This window comes from Struthio camelus, chromosome 11 (assembly GCF_040807025.1).
Source record: "Struthio camelus isolate bStrCam1 chromosome 11, bStrCam1.hap1, whole genome shotgun sequence".
Classification (NCBI taxonomy): Eukaryota; Metazoa; Chordata; class Aves; order Struthioniformes; family Struthionidae; genus Struthio; species Struthio camelus.
Window position 1 is genome coordinate 11,812,221 of NC_090952.1, and position 23,130 is coordinate 11,835,350.

Below are 23,130 nucleotides of genomic sequence, written 5' to 3' on the forward strand. Positions count from 1 at the left end.
CTGTGTAGATCTGTAACATGAAAGTTGCTCTTACTCTTACCATAGGCACAAGAACAACCTAGTATCATGCTGTCACATCCTGAATTAGCTTCTTTTTTTCTTTATTATGACAGGTTTAACTTTCCATTTATAATTTTTCAGCACCACAGGTCACCATATTACTTCCCACTATTTCCAGCTACACTGACCTAGGGAAATATAGAAACAATCCCATGGTTGTTCCTTTACGACCAGACTCCACGATAAACAGCCTGCTACATACTGACCCAAGTGCAAATGATTTTTTTTTTTATACAGCGTGCCAAGTCAAATGCCTTCAAGCAATTTCAGCTGCTACACACTGTCAAGAGATTATACATATTTGTACTACTAGAGATAATAAATGTTAGTTCAAGAGTTAAAGGCTCAGTTCCACTTTCAAAAATCATAAAATTACAGAATAATTTAGGTTGGAAGAGGCCTCAGGAGGGCCCTGGTTCAATCCCCAGCTCAAAGCAGGGACAATTAGAGTAAGTTGTTCAGGGACCCGTCCAGCTGCGGTTTGAACAACCTCCAAGGACGAAGATCTCACAACCTCTCTGGGTACCCTGTTCCAGTGCTTGACCACCCTCATGGGAAAAAATGCTTTCCCTTATACCTCACCAGAATTTGTCATTTTCCAAACTGTGCCTATTGACTCTCCTCCTGTTGCTGCGCACCTCCAAGAAGAGTTTGCCTCCATCTTCTCTGTATCCTCCAGTCAGGTAGCTGCAGGCAGCAACAAGGTGTCCCCGAGCCATCTCTTCCTACAAGTAGTTTAAATAGTGAAAAGTTATAAGACTTCCAGTGCTTTTTAAATCAACTTCCCACCAGCCATATGGAAGAGGGAGTGTTTTCTTTGTTTTGGATAGAGAAATAGGGACAAAACAATTCACCTAGTCTTAGACACAATACTAACTAGACTGTTGCATCCACAACTCCAATATTCTAACCACAGGTGACTATTCTCTTCCAATAGTTACATGTTCAGTGGATCTTTCTCTGTGTGACATGTAAAACAAAGCCCTTTCATTTTAGCAAAGGTTAAGATTAGATTAGGTTAAACAAATGCAAAGCACTTGGATCTTTTTCTAAAACAAATTACAGACCCAATATACTTTATTAGATCTGGGAAATACAGGATATTTCTCCAGACTAAAAGCGATATTGCTTCAGTTCTGCAATATTGCTATTGCTCAGTTGCTCAGTCTCCGCATCAGCACCTTTAAAGTTCCAACACGTTGTAAAGCTTTAATCACCTGCTTGGCTTTTTATCACTGTTGATCTGCTACCCTCATTGCTGTATAAACAGAGACATTACATGCGCAAATACTACCGACGGGGAGTTCTGGAAAAAAAAAAAAATTGCCTTAGTTACATTAATAAGTTTTCTCCACAAGGCAAAGTTAGCTCAAGCTGCTGCAGTCCTAATTTCTAATTTGCTTGGAATCCGTTTTGATTTTCTGTCTCCTGCTAAATGTAATTCTCTTCTGGACTCTCTTTTGTGCATTGATTTTTGCAATTGCATCCATATTATTTTGGGACCCAAATCCACAGCTCTCTAATTCAGGTTATACAATAAAGTCTAGCAAATAAACCACTTTTTTTTTTTTTTTAATTAGGGAAATACTTTGCCTCTTGAACAAGGATGGGATTCTTATTAGATTAGTTACAGCACCATTGGTTCCCACAGTCAAGGATATACTTCAAGAAAGGACAGACTGTTGAATTTTTAAGAGTATCCTGAAAAAATTTCTCTTTGGACTACACTTTATACTGGAGAAACTTATGGTTTAATGAAACCATCAAACTACTATTTTAAGTAGCTCTGTTCGAGGGTAGTCATCAGTGCTGCACTGAGACAGAATACAGAGAATCTCCTCAAAATCTGTTCCCCACAGGCCTCATCTGCAATGCAGCACATGATGATTTTTTCCTCTTAAATACTGACAAGTGGGTCTGACATTTTCATTTCAAGTAGGGTAATTCTTATTGATGTTTATGGTTATTACATTAGTTTCAGCATGCATTCATCTTGCAAGTACATGTAGAGAGAGGAAAGATCATTATTACTGCATGGATCTGGTTGCTGTTCCTGACAAATCATTTGGGGCTTTCTGGAACATGCAGGTGCAGACAGATACAAAGTCTTCTACCCCTGCTCTTAGCTCAGTTAACTCCACTGCTCAAGGGTGTACACAGGGTAGCACAGCGCCATACCCATGCTAATCCAGTTGTATCCTCACTTGTAACAAGCCCTTCCAGCTACCCTTGTCTTCAACCGGAATTTTAAGAAGGCTCTGAGGATTGCAACGTCAAATTAATTGAGCTTGAGACTGTCCCATCTGTATGGGGCAAACACCACTATCTACTCTTTTGTGTTTTGAAAGCTGAAGTTACTAGTACTCTGCAAAAGTATTTGGAGGGTAAGAAGCAGAGGATGATATGCAAATAGTAGAAATCATTACAATGGTACAGATTTTTTCTCTGTTTTATATAAAATCAAGTAAGAATCCTGGCTAGCAGCTGGCAATTTCTGCTGCTACAGAACAAGCTGTTTCAAAGGCAATTAAATCTTTATACCTAAACAACTTCATTCCCTTTACTCACAGGGTGTGATACAATAGTTTTTGATCCTCTCTTACATTCAGTACATGTAAACATTTTCAATCACAAAGACTTATTTTATACAGAAAATTAGAATATTGTCAAAGAGACGATCCTCCTTCCTCTTTCTCTTCTCTCCTGTGGTTTCTTCCTGCAATGAATACGTCACAAGATAGAGATGCCTATTCCACTGCTCTAATATTAGAACAGATTTGGTTTCCCTTTTCTCAGAAAACAACCAAGTAACCAAGCTTTCAGAATAACCAAGTAATTTCCTGATGGGGCTCTGGGTTGTTTTTGTGTTGGGGCTTTTTTTTTTTTTTTTTTGGTAAATGAGGGCTCCATTCTCTCCCCTCTTCCAGCCGAACAAATTCTGTATGCTTGTCTGATATACTGTCAGTTGTCTGAATTTACTCATCATGTTGATCGAGGAGCCTGTAGTCAGTTTAAGTACCCTGAGTGTGTTCTCATCTTAATTTCAGAGATTGCCTTCCTTTCATCAGCTCAGACGGAAGAAAGCAGAGCAGTCAATGTGATGTGCTACCCTATCAGGTGGTTTGTATATTTTTTAAGAAGATGGAATTTTTTATTGCTCTACGACAGTGATCATTTTTGTATCTCATTATTTCAAACCTTTTCCATTTCATTATAAAAACACCATTTGCTAGAGTTAAGGTAACTAGCACAATAGCATTTCAAGACAGCAGGAATTAATCAATACAGCCTCTACAGCTGAGAAGCACAATGTCGCTCTCAGTGGGAAGGTGCAGGTTTCATTTCAAGTTGCTCTCCACCCTCCTAATTAAGCACTTGATAACTCATCCTCTACAAAAAGCCTCAGCTCCCAGCTATAGAAACAAACATCTCTGCTCAGAAACAGATGTGAACATAACTAGAGTCAAGGTAAAATAAGCCATCTGTACGAGAAAAAAAGAAAGAAAAAAAGTTGAGTCAAACATGACAATCCTTACTTCACCTAGAATAGTTAGGTCTGAGCCACACACACCTGCTGTTTTCTGCACAATGTTTCCAAGCCTCAGGATCACTTGTTTGATCTGGCAAGGAGAAAGGAAGCAAGGGCTACGAGAGGTTTCCCACCTATCCTTTCCACTGTCTACAACTCCATCCCACTGCCACAGAGCTCTTGTTCCAGTACTGGGGTGTTGTGAGAGCACAAAGCACGCAGGCTGGCACTCACTAGAATTCAAAAGACAGATTTTTATTTATGGGACAGACATAAATACCCAGGAAACTCTTAAGGGTTAAGGCTCATTATGTCATTTCAGCTTCACTGAGTGACCTGTGTAAGCTCTACGTCAAACGTTTAACCTGTTATTATCCATACTTACAGAAATTTCACTTTAGTTCTTAAAGCAGCATACTGTGTCCCACTGCACCTTAGGAATGGAGATAATATCCAATCCCTATCCCATTCAGAGCAAACCAGACCAGTGGGAGCCAGCAGAGGCCTGGATTAAGTGCAGTAGGAGATGCTTGCCAAACTCCCGCACAGCCCCAATAGCCCAGCAATCCTCTGTCACTTATAACCCCATCCATCCATGCAGCTTGCAATTTAGCCTCTAGAGTTTATAGAAATGTCTCGAAGCAAGAGAACCTGGTCCTTTCCACTTACAAGCTATCATTTTCACAGAATCACAGAATGGTTGAGGTTGTAAGGGACCTCTGGAGGTCATCTAGTGCAACCCCCCTGCTCAAGCAGGGCCTTCTAGAGCATGTTTGCGTGCAGGCAGGTTTTGAATATCTCCAGCAAAGGAGACTCCACTACCTCTCTGGGCAACCTCTTCCAGTGCTCTGTCACCCTCACAATGAAGAAGTTTTTCCTCATGTTCAGATGAGTCTTCCCATGTTTCCGTTTCTGCCCATTGCCTCTTGTCCTGTCGCTGGGCACCACGGAGAAGAGGCTGGCCTCATCCTCTTGACACCATCCCTTCAGATACTTGTACACATTGATGAGATTGCCTCTCAGTCTTCTCTTCTCCAGGCTGAACAGGCCCAGCTCTCGCAGCCTTTCTTCAGATAAGAGGTGCTCCAGGCCCCTCATCATCTTTGTAGCCCTCCGCTGGACTCTCTCCAGTAGCGCCATGTCTCTCTTGGACTGGGGAGCCCAGAACTGGACACAGTACTCCAGGTGAGGCCTCCCCAGGGCTGAGCAGAGGGGCAGGATCACCTCCCTCGACCTGCTGGCAACGTTCTGCCTAATGCACCCCAGGAGACCATTGGCCTTCTTGGCCACAAGGGCACACTGCTGGCTCATGTTTAACTTGTTGTCCACCAGCACTCCCAGGTCCTTCTCGGCAGAGCTGCTTTCCAGCAGGTCAACCCCCAGCCTGGGGGGTTGTCCTCCCCAGGTGCAGGACCCTGCACTTGCCTTGGTTGAACTTCAGGAGGTTCCTCTCCACCCAACTCTCCAGCCTGTCCAGGTCCCTCTGAATGGCAGCACAGCCTTCTGGTGTGGCAGCCACTCCTCCCAGTTTAGTATCATCAGCAAACTTGCTGAGAGTGCACTCTGTCCCTTCCTCCAGGTCAGTGATGAATACCTTGAACAAGACTGGACCCAGGACTCACCCCTGGGGGACACCGCTAGCTACAGGCCTCCGACTAGACTCTGCACCATTCACCACAACCCTCTGAGCTCGGCCATCCAGCCAGTTCTCTCTAACCCCATCCTCCTCAACCAAGGGAGAGTCTTCCTTTCTCCAGACTTTCTGTCTTGTCCCCAGGGTCTGGAATTCCTGAGGGCTGGCCTTAGCAGTGAAGACTGAAGCAAAGAAGGCATTCAGCAACTCTGCCTTCTCTGTACCCTTCGTTACCAGGGCACCCGCCCCATTCAGCAGTGGGCCCACATTTTCATTTCAAGAGGTAGAAGAGCCCAGGCTCAGGGACTGCAGTCCAATATGAACTCTTTCTAAATGCATGACCAGGAAATAGGCTGAATAGCACCAGTCCTACAGAGCAAGGAGGGTAGTTTTTCACTTCCAGCACTACAGCAGTATAGTGGTCTTCTCCTTCAGCAGGGGCAGAACCAAACTCCCAGGAGTTAGGATTTACCTGCTTGTGCCTCATCGCACCGAAGGGTGGATCTAGCATACAATTCTGCCCCTAGTGATCATACAGGAACAAACAGGTAAATGGAAAACACATCATATTTCCTTTTCCTCCCAACCCTTCTATTTATTCTGCAGTCAAGCACTAAAGCAAAGGCTTATCACAACCAGCTTTTCCTTTAACAAGAAGTCTCAACCCCAACTGCTTTTGTTCAACTGTGCTGTGTGCAGATCTGCATCTGATCTCTGAACGAGTGTAGATAAGTAAGCAGGGTTTTAAAATTGGTATTGAGTCTTTTAGAAAGTGCTGCAGGGCTGACAGAGGTAGCCATATGTCACTGGTAGAGACCTTTGAACAGGGAAGCTTTGTGTATTTGTTATTTATTTACTTGTGGAAATCCTCCTCACAGACCATGACTAACATCATGCTGAGTGCTATATCACACAGCACTGCAGTCTGCTCAGTGTCATGCTGCTAGTTTCCCAATTTAATTTAATGCAAGGGATTTTATCACTGGTCATTCAACAAGAGATTTCAAGCAGCTGAAATGAAATGCTTTACAAGATCTCTTACTGCCAAGAGTTTAGATGTGGGCTTGAAGGACAACTAGAGTTAAAATATGACAGGTAGCAGACTAACCCATACTTTAACAAAGCGTAAAGCTATCCAGCCAGTCCCTTCTCTTCCAAAATACAGTCAGCTCCTTTGGAGTCTGTTTTGCCTATATGTTGTAAAGGCTTGTAACAACGCACTAATCCAGCCTTTTGTGGCTGGCTCAGAACGAGATATGGTGTTGACTGTGAGCTTGGGGAAGAGTGGTACTCTCTTTATTGGGATGAAGCTCTGTCAGGTTAATTTTTTCCCTTCAGAAAGAGGCATGCAAAATGAAACAAATGCAATCCAGACACCAGCCTACTGACCACTTTCCATCAGATGGAAAGCATCTCAGCCCCACTAAGCAATCTCCTAGCACTTTAGCCATCTCACCACAATTTAAGGAAGTTTCATTTGCTTCAGTTTCCAAATCTACCTAAAAGCAGTGACTCTTCCACATAACTGTTTCATCCTCCACTGGAGAGAACCAGGAGCAAATCTCATCTATCACAGTTAACCTGGAGAACTGTGAGCCTTTATATGAATGATACCAAGGAAGATATATGGAATAGCCTGATGAATATGCTGTCTATCTGGACAGGTTTCTGCCACATTTTTCTGTGCTTTCCTGAGCTCTGCCAGCTGTGGTGAATGCATATCGTCTGCTTTGAGATGCTTTCCAGTAGGGACACTGCTACCTGCTCTGCAGCATCATCTACCTTCTTTCCTACCATTTGGAGTTCAACCTCAGAATGATCTGAGCTCTTATTCAGTGTCACAACAGAAATACATAAGCAAGGACTGGAGCTAGAATCTGCCACAAATAGAGAGAATAAAAGTCTATTCCTCTCTAAACATGATGTTAGAAGTAGTTATCTTCCAAGATAATCCCTGCATGGCTAGTCTCACATATATTGTATATGAAGACAAGGGACGCTTAAAGAAAAAAAAAAAATCAGGCATCCTAGTGGTCCAGGACTGACAACTGAGGCAACCAGCGGGCTGAAGATTTTGTAAGAACCACAGAAGGAAGCTGTCATTGCCACATTTGCCTCCACAGATTTAATCTTCAAGGAAAGATGCATTTCATCAGGTCAGAACCAGTCCTACCTCTCAGTGTCCTCTAGCAGCTACCTGTTAAACAGCTGCAACAGGCTCCAGATTTTTCCACCAGGCCTTGACTTCCTAAAACAGATATTTTCTTGTCCTTGCCTCCCCCCAGCATCCTTTTCAGAACAGATCTACAAAACTCTTTGACCTCTTCCTCCCAGCCCCCAAAATGGAGGTGGGCTAATCGTGGAAGTCACCACTTCTCTTGGTATCATCTACATTAGAGTTGTATTATTGTATCTGCTTATCTGAAGTATTTATGTTGCTTTTCCTGTTTCTGTCAACACCACTGAGACTACTGCAAGCGGGGAACAATCCCTCCTACCTGATGCTGGATACTCACAGACCCAGTGGGAGCACAGCATGCCTGAGCAACGTAAAGGGAGGGAATAGAGCTCAGTACACAAAGCTCCCTCACAAGACTGCTCTCCACCTTGCCGCACAGAAACAAATACCCTCTCCCTTTGGTTAGTTGGGCCAGTTCCCCTGTTTCAGCCTAAGAAGGGCCAGACACCACAGTGACACCTCTTCCTCCCATGCCATGACTATACATACACACAGTCCTGACACCTCCTGGGCACACAGGCTTTCCTCTGCAAGTGCAGCACAGTAGCTTCTTCAGCTGAGGGAAGTGTCTGGGATTACTGCAGAGAGCTGAAGCAGTGCAGGCAGGCACAAATTCTGTGGCTTCCTGCCAGCCTGCAGAACGGCTGCTGCAAACACACAGCACCGTGCGTCTCCTGTGGCTGAGATGGCAGAGTTACACGGAAGCGGGGTGGTACCAGCACAACCCATGCAGTCTCACACTGTCCCCTGGAAAGGGGACAGCCAGGGACAGCTTACAGAATGGAGGGACTGTCTGAGCCACAACAGGCCTGCAAGATGCAATTTGAGCAATCCTGTCCTAAAAATAAAGGCATCTGTGCAGCACATGAGGGCACACAGACACATACCAGGCAAGATATCTATCCTGCTAGCAATATATGCTTCTCAGTGCTAGACAACATGAGAGCAACTACCCTAAAATCCAGTTTTAATCCCCTTTTTGAGTGAGATCATGTAGGTTCAAAAGGGAGCCCTCTATCATTATTGCAGATTTCATCTCCTGAGACATGGTTAGGCAAGTAAATCAACAGAAGTATCATCACTAAACCATAGGAGAGATGACTATGTTAGGGATGGGTTAGTTTTCTAACTACAGCTTCAATTCACCTATTTTCCTCAACCCTGTCTCATCTGTCAGGCTTTCCAAACCGCTACCATTTCAATACCTAGCTGAGCTATAAAGCTTCCACTATTTCTCATTCAGCTTACTGCAGCACTCAAGCCTCTGCACTTAAAACAGTGGTGCCACATGGAGAGAATAGATACATTTAAGTTTAATGCTAACTATAGCTAACCATCATTTATGTTAATAGACACTTTCGTTTCCTGGAATTAATCTTCCCTTGGGATATTTTTGGTGGCATAAGTCAGGACAGATTATTTCCTTTACGATTCAGAACACTTTCCCTGCTCAGATACTAAGAGCAGAGAAAGACAATCACAAGCAATTAAATTACCATATCTTAATGAATTACCAGTTGTCAGCTGAGCCAGAATAGCTGACCATCTGCAATCTCCTCTTTCCTTGCATGTAGCAGGTAAACATCAGAAAGGCTTAAGGAACGTTGTTAAAGCCAATATGTTTAATTCTGCATTTTCAGTGGGCTGAAAGAGCACCTACAACCTTGAAATCTCTAACAGTTGCAATGTCTTGCCCTTACCCTACTTCACATTTTTATCTCAGTCTTTTCTGACCCCCTCAACCCTGATTACTCCAGTCAATACCTGCTGAATTTCCCACTGACCTCTGAGTGCTGGAGAGAGCCCTGTTCCTGAGCAATTTCCTCACACCTGAATTGAGAATAACTTTGCAAAACGTCCTGAGATTCTGGGTAAGAGACGAAGCTACATCATCCTGGGAGGACAAGACATTCAAGTGTGACCTCCTGAATGACTGCAGCAAAGACTCGTATTTGGAACCTCAGTCACTGAAAGAAAAAAGAAATCCTCCTCTTCTGTCCAATAAAGGGTTAAGGGTTCAAAAGAAATAGATTTAGCAATTCTAAGTGCAATATTAGCTCAGATACATGAGCTGAATCCATATGGCATATTAACGATTCGCAGCAAGAAAACAATTTCAGGAACTATTCATTTAAGCAATAGTTTTCATTCTATCTAAATACTGGAAGCAATAAAGGCTCCTACACACCCAGTAAAATAGACAAGGAAATGGCATGGTATGAAAGTCAGAAAATAGGAGACAGATGTCAGAGCTCCAAGGAATAGAAGGCAGTATTTTTATTTTTCCTACTCTGCCTCCATGTGCGTGAAAGGGGTACACACACAGCCTGCTTGGGTATCTAATTTCCAAGCAGCATCCAAAGACAGGAGCTTATATTCCCCCCACCTTCAGTGGAGAGAGGTGGGTGTTTCCAATCGGGTCCAGAAGGTGATTCAGAGGACCAAAAAACTACACGCCTAAAACAGGGAATGGGAGAATAATCCTCTCACCTGTAAAGCAGTTGGACCTGTCTCAGCACTATCCCTTTAGATACTCCACTATTGTTCTGAAACTCCACACCAAACATAAGAGGAGTCTTAGTACAAGCATTCCTCTATGTGCAGCGTGGGAGCAACAATGCATGCTTAGCCCCAGTCTGTCACCACCCACCTGTAATGCCCTGCAGCAACGTCACATCCATAGAACCACGTATTCCTTCTTAGAAAGCCTTGACCTTGCAGGCAGCAGGGGACTACAGGATAGTTCAAGGAGCCTTCGATTGGTCCACACAAGAAATATCTTACGGCTGTGGAGCACAAGCCATAGACTATCTATTTCTCCAGACAATTAATTTTTCCTAAGATCCAATCATCCTCTGCTCTCTCCAATGTCTGTAAAAACAGTGCTGAAGTGTCACAGCATACTTCAACAACAAACATTAAGGATCTGATCTTTCTAGACATAGGTCTAGATATTGTAATAAAAAAAATTTGTGGGTATTTCTGCACCGTATTTAATAGGAGCTGGGTCAAACCTAGGATGAAGACTGGCATTCCCCGCTCAGACAAAGGGCAACAGTGACCCAAAGCCATTTCATCTCATTACCATCAGACCATCCCACTAGTTGCATCAGTACTGCATAGAGGTAAAGGTTTTGTCCTGGCTCCTGTCATCCCACATTTGAGTAAACTTTAAAACTGCAGTTGCTTTTCCAAAAAAGTCTAGTCACAGACAGGAATAATTACCTCTCTCTCTCCAGGAGGATGTATGCAGATTGCCAGGAAGTCACAAAGAAAATGCTTCTCACCACTACAGCAAAATCAGCTAAATGCTTTACTTTGTTCTACTGCCTGTTGAACCACCGTATTTGGCCACATATGGAGACAGGATGCTGGACTTGATGGGTCCAGGGATACCGTGCCACGTCTGTTTACGGGGTTTATATCTACCAACCTTCTTCAAAAGGAACAGTAATAAAATGTTGAGTAGTTTAATTCTGAGGCATTCCAGAAGCCTACGGTGCAGCTGTGGTTGTTCTCTGAATGCAGCACTGCTATTGTCCTAGTGTGTTCTTTACCCTGTCCCATCAGATGTGCTAAGTGCCCTCACCTGAGCTGTGCTTTCAATACCAGCTACTTCTGGGATCACCTTAGATATTCTTCTTGTTCAAGTAATTCTGCGCCAATGCATCCCTCAACATTATTTCAGCCTTGCTGCCACCTAATCAGACTAAGCAGAGCAGCACTCAGTTTCCCCAGAGTCTGTAGAAATGGGACTTTTAATTCTAAGAGAATGCTAAGGGCTCCTGATAAGAGTTGAAACATCCTCTGTCACCAGCCTCAGGAGGGACTGAAACCATTGAACACCTTGCAGAGAAATCTGTCTACATTTAGCCACCAAGCTCTGGGGTAGGATGTGCACGTTGTACACAAGAACCTAATAAATTCACTTGCAACTTCTTTAATGCTATCATTGCAGGGATGAAGGAACATTTTATCAGAGCACACAAAGAGAAGACTCTTCCTTTGCAACACTCCCTTCCAACTGACAAAAAAACCTGGCCCACAGCCACTGAAAAGGCTTTTCTTCAGAAGTCACAAAGACCTTTCACTTTTCTTTCAGGCTAAAAAAGCTTTTTGCAATGTCACTTCCATGTCCTACTTTTCACCATCTCTTCTCTGCCCAGTGCTTCTGTGAGCCCTCCCTGCTTCCCTTCTCCAGATCTGGGTCCTCTTTGAACAGCCGTTCTGTTCTAGCTGTTGGGAGAGGGAAAACACATTCCCCTCTTCTTACTTCTTCCTCTTCCCAAACAGCTATGCTCCCCCACCTGCCCAGCAAAGAGCCAGAGTGGAGCTGCCCTGTGTGTCTGGGGGAACACTCTAGACAGCATGCCCTGTGCCTAGGGCTGGTAGGAGAGAATATGGGAGGACCAACACTCCCTCGTGTCACTTTGCACGCCTACCTCCAGCACAGTGTAACCTTCCAGACATGGTGCCAGTGCTTTCTCTTCCCCTCCCAGCTGCTCCCCAACCTCTGCCGCTCTGCTCTTGCCAAGGTGCCAGGACATGTTCTTGGAGACTTGCACTGTGCTGGAGGTAGGCATGCAAAGTGACACGAGGGAGTTCAGCTGAGATCACCTATCACTATGCAGTGAATTGGTAATTAATGTGCATACTCTTGCTTCTCTACTTAGACTATTTGCACTTCTGCAGAACATGAAAACCAGGAGAAAAAATGGACAAACAGGGGAAACTAAGATCGACTTCCCCTGTTGACTTCATAACTGTATTGTCGACACTGTGGCTCTGCCTTCAGGTCTTGCAAATTCAGCTGCATACAACGTATGCTCCATCATGCTGACATTTGACATCCAAGCCTAGCAAACAGACTCACACTCTCAAAAGCAAAGGCTACTTATACTGCAATGCTGATTTCTGTAAGCTCCAAGTTCCTGTCCTTAGTCAGCGGTTACAGGGAGGTTTCAAGTGTATTCCTGCCAAGGAGTCCAACCATGAAAGCAAAAGCCAACAAAAGGTTGAAAATAGGGATCCTGCCAAAGAAAATCTGACCTTTCTGATTATGTGTCTGACATATCATGAGTATTATGATGATCCTGCTCCAAATCACTTTGAAAGTCAGCCGTTAAATATTGCACAGTAAATCAGGCGCAGATTCACTGCCCCATCCTGTAAGTTCTGCCTAAGCTTTAGACACCCTACAAAAAGTTACAGCAGGGAGAATTGAGGCCAACCATCCTGCAGAGGAACGCTTTCATAAACTAAAACGATAGGGCTGCCATTGACACAAACAGCAAATCTGCTCAGCCAGCAAAGAGTTAGATAGCCTTGAGAGGAACACCACTTACTAAGAAGCTTACACCCCTAAGCCTCAAAATGAGTGGAGTCACAAGGCCTTACAGGTCTTTGTGTCCTTGGTGCCTTCCTTTGAGCCAGGTCATGCATGGCAATGAAGCGCTGGGCACATTCAGTTCCATGAAACTCACTGGCCTCATAACATCTCTTGATGAATTGAGTAATTCTATTATTTTTCAGTGATTATAGTCTTGTAGGAACCTGGGGCAAAGGACTGAAGGGACCTCAAGGATCACTGAGTCCAGCCTCCTCTTGAAATCCTGCTATATAAGTCCACTAACAAGAGCTGTAAATTCAGGCTTTAAACTAGCAAGGTAGTTTATTCCCAGTGCTCTGTGGATACGGCTTTTCAAGATCTTAGTGCTCTGATGGTTAGCTGGTTCTGCAGAATTTTTAGGAAGTTCTATATAATACTTGTTCTCTTTACAGCTCTACCTGCAAAGTACTTCAAAAGATTCTCTATTAAGACTACTGAGGTAAACCTGCTGACTCCATAAATACAAATTCAAAGTAATTTCAGGTCAAACCTTCAATCAGAGAGACCTCTCTAAGCTTCTTCTCACCCTTATTAAAGAGATTTACAAAATCATGAAGGAGGTTAGAGAGTTAATGATGTGCCATTTAAATGGGCTCCATTAAGATTTGGTTATTTTTATCTTTGAGAAAAATGCATTTGCGGATTATAACTCTAAGGAGACAATTATAAGAGCATTCTGAGAGTCTTTTCACTTGATCTATAAGGGAGAGAAATGGCACAGCAGAGTATAGGAAAGAAAATACACTGCCTAAGCCTTTTTCTTGAATAGGATCCTAACTAGCCATGTTGCAGCTGCAGTGAAGTGTCTTATGTTACTGTGATTTACTGCTGTGAGGGCCACATCATCTGCCAAAGTGCGCTTGTAAGAAATGAAATGGTTTCCAAAGGAAACATTAGAATAAGACAGATTTTAGATCTGCATTTTTACCCTGATTAATGTCTGTGAAGTTCTTTTGAAAACTTTTGTATCAAACACAAATATAAAATTATTGCCAAACGCAGTTTGCATTTGGGAAGGTTTCCGGAAGGAAGCCCAGTTACCATAGAGAGTGGATGAAGAGAACGCTTACAGGAGTGAGAACGCAGAACAGTACTGAAAGAAAAAGGAAGTGGCAGTCTTCCAACATGCTGTGCCTTGGATCAAATTGCTTTCTGTCTAACGTGAGTTGTTTGCAGGCATTCAGTTATTCTGTTAACCTCTTAACTCAGCCTTGGACACTAAGCTTCAAATCAAATGTAAGTAACAAATTAAGGGCTTGATCCTGTACTCCAACTTCCCTTTCACTTCAAATGCAGGAAAGGGGAAAGGGATTGGGACCTACATTAACGTTTATCATAGTGGTATTCCTGATGGACATCCAACCAGAAAAATCACCAAGGAAAACTCCCATAATCCGCATAACTAGTGCTGACAGACAATTTGGGATCATCGTAGAAGACAAAACAGTAATATTTTCATTAATTACAAAAGCATCCAAGAGCCTCAGACAGACAGCCTTGTCCTTGCAAGACGTTTATATGCATTATGAGCATTTCTGTCAACTTCTACCAATTTCTCAATTTCAAAGAGGAAAGAATTCAATCTCACAGTATTTTTTTTCATAATTATAGTCAAGATGACTGAGCACAACTGTAAAGAAAGTGCCAATACTTCCACCAGAAAGACCTCAGAAACTTACACTGCACATCTTTTATACATTTGGACATTGAAGCATGGGAAGAGGAAAAAACAAATGCAAATACATAGAAAGGGAAAAATGGGCAATAAGCTAAATAGACTGGCAAGCTGGAATAGTGGGTATTACGGCACAAACACCCAGCAGTTCACAACTAGTGATTAGCCAAACAAGCCTCTTGGTCAGTATCAACTTGAGGCATGTGATATGAAACCCTGAAATATTAACAGTGTGTAAGTACTGACATCTTGCTGCCTAAGGAGGTGACTTGACCTTTATGCGTGTCAAGAAGTTGCTCCTGGCAAATTACTGCTGTCCCAAAAAGCAGGGCATCATTTAGTATAATTGCTAACTTTAATTTTCCAGGATAGGTATCATAAAGCACAAATAGTTGCCATGAGACACTGAGAACAAAGCAGCTTTGGTAGTTAACGGTACTGAGGAGAAATCTCCCCTGAGTTTAAACAGTCTTCAGAGTGGATATAAAAAATCCAGGAGAATAATCACAGGCAGGTACAGGTGGAAATATGTGACTGATTATGAAAGCAGTGGAGTTTTTTGACCTGGGTCTTCCCACCTTTATCAGGATTCTTCCTAGAGAAGTTTTGCAGAGGTTCTACAAGGAATTATTTCTGTGTTTGAATTTGCAATAGCAGTTGCAACCAATAGCACCTCTCCTTGTAAGCCACGAATATCTGCATCCATGTTCAAGGAGCATATGAGTTATAACATCTCAATCCACTTGTTTTAACATCACCCTATAAAATGGTGGTCCACCAACTGTTCAGTCTTCCATCTGCTTCCTTTTCTCAGTTCATGCTCAAAACAAGAACCTTACCTAAAATGCTGCACATTTCCTTGGGTAGCTAGGATCACACTGTGATAAGGCCTATCAGATTTACTTCAAAACTATGAAAAGGCAGGCTCAGACCATCAGAATCCTTCCAACCATATAGTGCAGTTCTCCTCCTATACATTATTTCTACAATCTCAAACCAATTACCATGTCCCAAAGCCTTTTCATATAAAGCCTTTTCCAAAGCCTCCTGATACAGAGAAAACAGATAGCACAAGAGAATCCACTGAATTTTTTTTCAGAGAGCTTGCTTGATAAGTGTTCAAGACATGCTGTTGACAGTATATTTTTAAGTACTTAGGATTAGTAACCAAAACTGATTCAGCACTAAGAATCTTTTAACCTTGTTCTCCTCAGGAAAAATCACGTTCAGCTCAAAGATGACTACTAGTATCATTAAAATTCTATTTCAGAGAACCACTGTTAAAAGATAATTGTACTCTTCAAATTAGGAGAGAGAATGAATAATTGAATCCAAAGATCTAGTTATATATTTGGTGGGTTTGTTTCCTAATAGAAAGAATGACTTGAGCAGAAATCCATTAAATTTTTTAGTATTCCCATGCTAGTCTGAGTCTAAGCTTTTCCATTAAGTAGCACAGTCATAATGGCATTAAACCACTTAAGCAGCAAAAGCAGCACGTAATTATCACTTTTAATTCAGTCTTTTAGAGTGTGAATAGATACTGTACATCACTGACGATTCACAGTCCTAAACGGATTTTTCTGTTCCTTCATAGCTGCTTCACAGCCTCTTATCCTGAGATAACTGACCCAAACATGCATAATTTGTTCTCATGAAAAATTCCTCAAAATAATGAGATCATGAAATTGACCCCAGATGAATGATGGTGTAACAACCAGCTACTGCAGTATTCTTATCTGAAAGTAGATGTTTCGGTATGACTGTGAAATAGGGCACTATTATTTACCTATCAGTATACCAGCAACTGAAAGCGAGTGTACTCTCAGGATTATCTGCCTGTTAAATATTGCACGTATTTTTTTTAAAAGCCCGCATATTGAGGATAAAAGATAGGAAAGTTCTACAGAAATGTGGGAGGGACAGGGAAGACTATACAGCATGTAACATTCCCTCCCCTGTCCCTCAACAGATCCCACTGTATTTACCACCTGGGGCCTCTTTCCCTTGGAAATTAGGGAGTGTGATATCTCATCTGTATGTGCTGACCCAAGTGACAGGGACAACTGTTTGTCCCCTGCCATCAAAGGACTGCTGGGGGCGAGGTGCAGCTGGTGCAAACAAACCATATTCAGTGGGCAATGCAGCCAGTGCAGCCCTGCCAAAACTGCAGGGAGCCAGAAGCAATGCAGAGCTTTGTAGGCTCAGAAATCCCCCAGGTGCCTTTCTCCTGGGTCTCCTTCTTATATGATTATGTCATATCTCTCGCACACTGTTGTTAGTACCACAGTGCCAAAGAGCAGAGTGGCGCCTTTTTGTTTGTATATGGAGGAAGGAAATTATAAGGCCGATAAAAGGCAGAGCTCAGGAGCACTGCGGTTCAGTTATTGACAGCAGTGCCTTTGCTAAAGGCTGTAGCACAGTAGCTGCAATAATAGAAGACTGTGCAAGTCAGGAGATCTAAACACAGCCCACTATTTATGAGCTGAACTAAAGGAAACCAGACAGCGTGCTAGGACTAGCCAAACTGAGCCCCTGTGAGACAACAGGTCGACATCTCTTTGAAAGGGAAAGAGGCTAAAATCTGACGCATTGAGTGACCTCAGATGCAGCAATCTCAGAACCTATGTGTCCTTTGCCTGCAGTTTGTGCTGCTCCCTGCTCACACGCACACACTATTAGCACTGCTTACCAGAAAGGAAAAGCATAAAGCTTCTACCACATTTTCCCCCAAATTGCAGTCCCGGAGTGACACCATCCCTTCCCAGACAGAGCAAACTCTCTTTCATGGTCCTCAGCTAACAGGTAAAGATGAAGCAGTTCTTCCTCCACCCCCAGGGCCAGGCATATGATGTTCATGACACATCTCCACTCCACTAAATCACACATTTACAGCTGCAGCACAGGGCTCTGAGCTGCTGCTGTGACATCATTAATATTTCCAGTTTGCTGAAAACACATGTATTTAGCAGACATTTTTGTTTTGCCTCTGCACGTGCAGCTTGGGAGTCTCCTAGTTCAACATCAGTAAAGGAAAACAAATATCTGCTTGGAATAGCTAACATTTCAGAACCTCACTTTCCTCTGCGGAAAGAGGAGGGATGTCGGCATTTGGTGCACAAAAGCATCTCACAGAAGCTACTGACATTCAGGCCTCTCAAAAGCTCTGCTATTTCCACCCTTCCTCTTGCTCCCTTTCCCTTAACAGGATAATGTCAACAGAACTGCACAGATCTTTCCATGTAATAGCAGTAACTATTGACTTACCACAACTCCTTTCATAATAATTACTGTGCCAGAAGCATTTGTATCTGCAGAATGCTAGTAACAAAACTGAGGCAAGGTCTAAATAAGATTTTCTCAGACCCTGGATTAGAACTGCTGTAATCCAAAACGTAAATAAATCTAGTCCTGTTCTAGGCCCAGGATTCCTCGTCTGGAGCTGGTGCACCACAGGCATGGTGACTTAAGTCACGTTAAGACAGCGTGCAAAGAGCCAGGTTCCTTTCCTGGCTTGTCTAAGTGCCACGGGGCTGAGTTTGTCACCACTGCTCACAGCGATGCTACCTACCTATGCAAACTTAGCCTGAAAACCTCTGCCGGGACCACAATTTCCTGCAGAGACACCTTTCAAATACTGGAGCCTCAGACTGACAAAAGTAAGTTCCTTAAAGATGCAGCAAAATAACCTCATCACTCCTATTTTTATTTTAAAATAGGATTAAGGACCCATTCTTTTTGACAGAATTCTATCTTCACTTCCACGATTCTTTCCTTTGGGAGCCTGAAAAATAAGATTTCTCTACCTTTGACTTTTTTTCCTGTCTGTTTCTATTTGATCAATAATGATTCTTTTTTTTCCCGTGTTTCTAAGAGAGATGACAGGAACATGGCTAGTTCCTATTCTCTTTCTGTTGTATTTGTGCAACAGAGCCATCCACGATGACGGCAGCTCAGCTCTGGGCATTGTCTCTTGTTAGTTCAATTCCAGCAGAATTGCTGGAGCTAGCAGGACATTAGCATTCACTTGATTGATTTAGTATAGCCAGAGAATAAGATGGCTTTTGCATTCAGCTACACACATTAAAACCAGAAGGAATTAGAAAACTGTCCAAAGTTGGTAAGTTCTTTTGGAGTCACACATCTTTTGCTCCTCATATATCTTCCTGTGCTTGAGGGCATCATTTAAATAATGGTGATTTCAATGCCAAGCCCTTCCTTGGCTATGCTCGTGGATGAAAGATGAGAGAAAAGTGATTTAAAACTAATGTTTAACACAGTTAATCAACTTAACAGATTTCAAGGTTAAAAGAGCCTATCATGCATCATCCCCTCCATATACAGGCCATAAAATTTCATCCAGTAAGTCCTGCACTTAGTCCCACAACTGGAGAGAACGCTTTTTCAGGGGTAAATACCTCAACCTGCTCACTGAGATTAATATCTAAAAACGTAACACTGTTGCACTGAGCAAACACCTCTTGTTTGCTTTAAAATCTTCATCCTCTGCCCAGTGCCTACCCCTGTTACACTGTCACGGGTCATATAGGTGGCTGCACATGACCTACAAAGAGTCCATGTCTTTACTTCCTGCCACCTGCCTGAACGGATGCTGCCAATCCTTATCACCTTTTAAAGTTCAGACGCCTTCCTGTTCTCTTGGCCAGTCAGGGGCTTGCTTCAAGCTGATTCACAACTATCAGGCTTTGCTGCAGCATTCCTCTTCAGTGCAGCTTGCATGGATTATAGATTTTGAGTGTGAAACCAAACTGAAGAGGAGGATGCAGGGCAAAAGTTTCAGAAGAGAATGCTAAAATTTGGCTCCAGAATCCATACTCCCCCAAAGAAATGCTGAGCCGAGCAGCACCCTGTGAAGTCAATTAAGAAATCTGACTCCACCTGCTTGCTAATTAGAATCTCCATCCCACTACTTTGAGGTTTTAGAATAGGGATTCCCAAACCTCTTCCAACAATAGGATCACAGACCTCAGCAGATACAATTTGCTCGATTACGCATGTTCCAGGCAGAACAAAATAATGAAACATGAACATGGCATGTAATAGAGCAGTGATACTATGGCCTCTTTGTAAAAGCCACTCTCTAGCTGCGTGTTCCCTGTTGGAGTCTGTCTATCAAAGATAAGGGTTTGTAACCCTCGGATGTCAACTGTGCTTGACCGTCTCTTCTGATAAGAGTCTGATGGACTGGCATATATTCCAACAGCTTCAATATTACAGATACACTGGTGATGTGAGAACAAAAACAACTGTCTTAATTCAACCATTCTAATTATTTCTAATAATTCTAACCATTTCTAATAGTTTCAACAGTATCTTCTTACTAAGGGTTCTGTCAATACAGCCAACAGCTGAACTGGTGTTTTAACTAGCCAGAAGCTTCCACAATAGCTCACTTGCAGTTTCTGCTACCCATTCTGAATGTTACCGCACTGCTCTATGCTATCCTTCTCTCAGCTGTACGCTTACCTAACAGAGAAACAGGAGAATCTGTTTCCAAAAGAGCGGACAGTCACTTGTGACCGCTAACAAGTAGTCACTGTAAAAGATGACAACTCATGTGTCAGCTGAAACATTTCACACTAATTGCAACAAAGTTCCTATCACATATGTTTTGATAACAGCCAATCTCTCACGGACATTTTGGATCACACAGTGAGAACATGATGTTTGATGTCTTTCCTTGGAGGCAACAAAAAAACACCAGAAGGCAATGTACCTGCAGCCAGTGAAGAAAGACAAACAGAACTGAGCAGGAGATCAGCTGTCTGTCAAGACGGGTAACAAACTGAGGAGCTCTTCAGCCGTCTGCAGTTCAGATTCTGGCACAGGTCTGTAGGTTTCAAAAGCTGTTACTGAGAGCGTAGCGGAGTTACTACAAATGATCAGTAGTAAGTGGTGAAGTTGCAGCTAAAGAACATCTCAGCCAACAGCAAGTCAGTACTCAAAGCCGAAATTTGGCGTATACGCTGCGTGCATGCATAACTACATGTTTTAATACAAACCTAAAACACAGCCATTTGCAATATTAGAGGAGCCACCTCTCCTGGCTCGGTCCTGCCCCAGAACAGACTGCTCCCTTGTGACTCAGTAGCTCCCTTGGCTTTCCTCGCTTAACTCCCATCTTAGCCCTGGTCCTCCCTTGTTTATGAGAACTGACTAGCTCCCACCCCACGGTGGAATGACTTTAAACACTAATCTGCTGTAGCTTTTAAGAACAAAACTGTCTCTTGACCTGATTACAGTAATTTGAGATGGATGGTGTCCAGGGTTACGTGTGTCTAAGAGCTCTAACATAGCTCCAAAACACCTAACAATGGCTGGTGTGAGATCTCATGCGTTCCTATACCATTTTACTCCTTTTAACACCAAGCAACAATTTTGAGCAACACAGAAGCCAGAAGTCTTTTCAGATTTATAACATGCTTTTACATGCTGCGTAAACTTTCTCTTCACTGATCTGCTGCTGGATAAAAGCAATGTTGAAAACATATTAACGTGACACTCAAAATCCGTAGCTACATTAATCATTCTGTCAGAGCCTTGGAAAGAACCTCACTAAAGTCAAGCAGGAAAACAATTTGTTGAAGCATCAACTGAAGCAGTGGGTTGCAACTCATTGAAGCTGTGCTGAAGCTATGAAAGCTGCAGTAGGTGCTGCAAATAGGGGATACGTAACATAAACTTTGATTTGACCTCGTCACTGGTAGATAACCACCTGAGATTCTCAAAGGCAGTCCGGTGGGAAAAGATAGGATGAGCGATGTTCCTTTAGTGTAGCAACAGAACTACCAGAACATACAAACCGATTTTCCTCTCCATCATAGTGTGTAATTGGGGATTAGTCTAACTGAATGGAACCATTCTGGAGATAAACTGACTTAACCAAAAATCACTATTTTGTAATGTTTTTACCTGAACCACAGACAATGGTTTCTAGGCCCAGAAGAGTCAAGCAATCAATGTTCTTACAGAACTTTTTGCCGAAGATAACATTGTTAAATCACGCTGTCTGCAATATATTCACTAGCCTAGAAAGAAGCTTACCTGAATGAGCGAAGCATCTGGGGAACCCAGCCAGATGCCAGGGAGTCCAGAGCATCCAAGTTGTAAATGGACTTAAATCAAATCCACCAGGTTCAGCCAACCAGGGATAAAAAAGAAATGCATGCCTTCCAATGCAGGTAAAACCCAGATAGGAGTTTATCCTATCCACTGTGTTGGCCTCAGGGTATGCTACAAAGAGCTAATAAAGGGAAAAAACTTTTTACAAGATGCTGAAAAACTGCTCTCTGTGAAAGAGAGTAAACTGTTGTTCAGTCCTGCTCCTTCAAGTCAGGTGTCAATTCTAAATTCTTAAGAGTGTAGAAAGCAAGAGTGTAGAAAGCAATTCTGACATACTTATTTCAATCTGGAGCTCAGGTATAATTATTATTAAAGAAAAGGAAAGGTTAGGGTAGGGTAGGTTAGCAGAAAAATGTTCTTGCTTTGCTCCTCAAACATTAACTAATCTTGTGTGTGTGTGTGTTGTGCTCTATTCTAGGGGCAGAAAAACTGATATATACTATCATTATAGTATGCCTCCAGCACAGAATATTGTACTCAGCTTAAAATGTAGGGCAATAAATCCAATAGGAGTCAGTAAATTTATCCTGGATATGGCTTAAGGCTGGTTCCTCCTTTCATTTGCTGTCCTGTCTCCGTTCATGTACCTTATTTAAAAGCAGTGAGTTTGTGCTAGAAAATTAAACTGCTTTCCTAGCTAGCCACATAAATACATTCACAAAGAGAAAGATTCAGAAGAGGAATATAGTAAATAAAATGCTAACCAGCCTCCGCAATCGTTATTTTGTTGGTACAGTTCGCTAGCAGAGGGGCAGCAGTACTTCCACCACAACAGCCCTTGGCTTTTCTCGAGATTTCAAGCTCGGAAGAGTCTGTATTTACTTCACACTGATCTGTAAATTCAGCAGGGAAGATTCTGCAAGTCATCCTTCCCCACAAGATGGCAGGGTTTCTCTGCCTATGCTTCTCTTCTCTTCCATGAAATCTGTTACAAGTCCCTTAGCTCAGTAGCTAGTACATCTCTCTGTGAGACAGCCACCTTCAGGGAAAGTAAGTTGCGGGTATTTCTAAAAGTGAATCAGGTGCATTTGGCTGCATTTTACATGTCTTCTGCAAATCACAAGGACACTCAGGCGGTCTCATTCTTCCCAAAACCTCCTGCCTTCATTAGTCTTGCAAGTCAGCCTCCTTGCTAGGTCCATCACAAGCTTTCCAAGCATAACCCTTGCCTCGCTGTCCTGTGGGGGACGTCTGTCATCAGTGGGGGGCAGCCACCTCACCAGCCACATAGGGGTGCCTGCCCTCAGTGTGGGAGTTACCTCACCGGGCCCGGGGGGGGGTGCCGGCTATCAACATGGGGCAGCCGCCTCACCATGCGGCCAACACGCCCTGAGGGCGAGGAGGGAGTCAGGCCACCTCAGGGACGCGCAAAGCAGGGCAGGCCACCCAGAGGGTCTGGCAGGAGCCAGGCCACCTCAGGAGTCAGGCCACCTCAGGGACGCCCGAGGCAGGGCAGGCCACC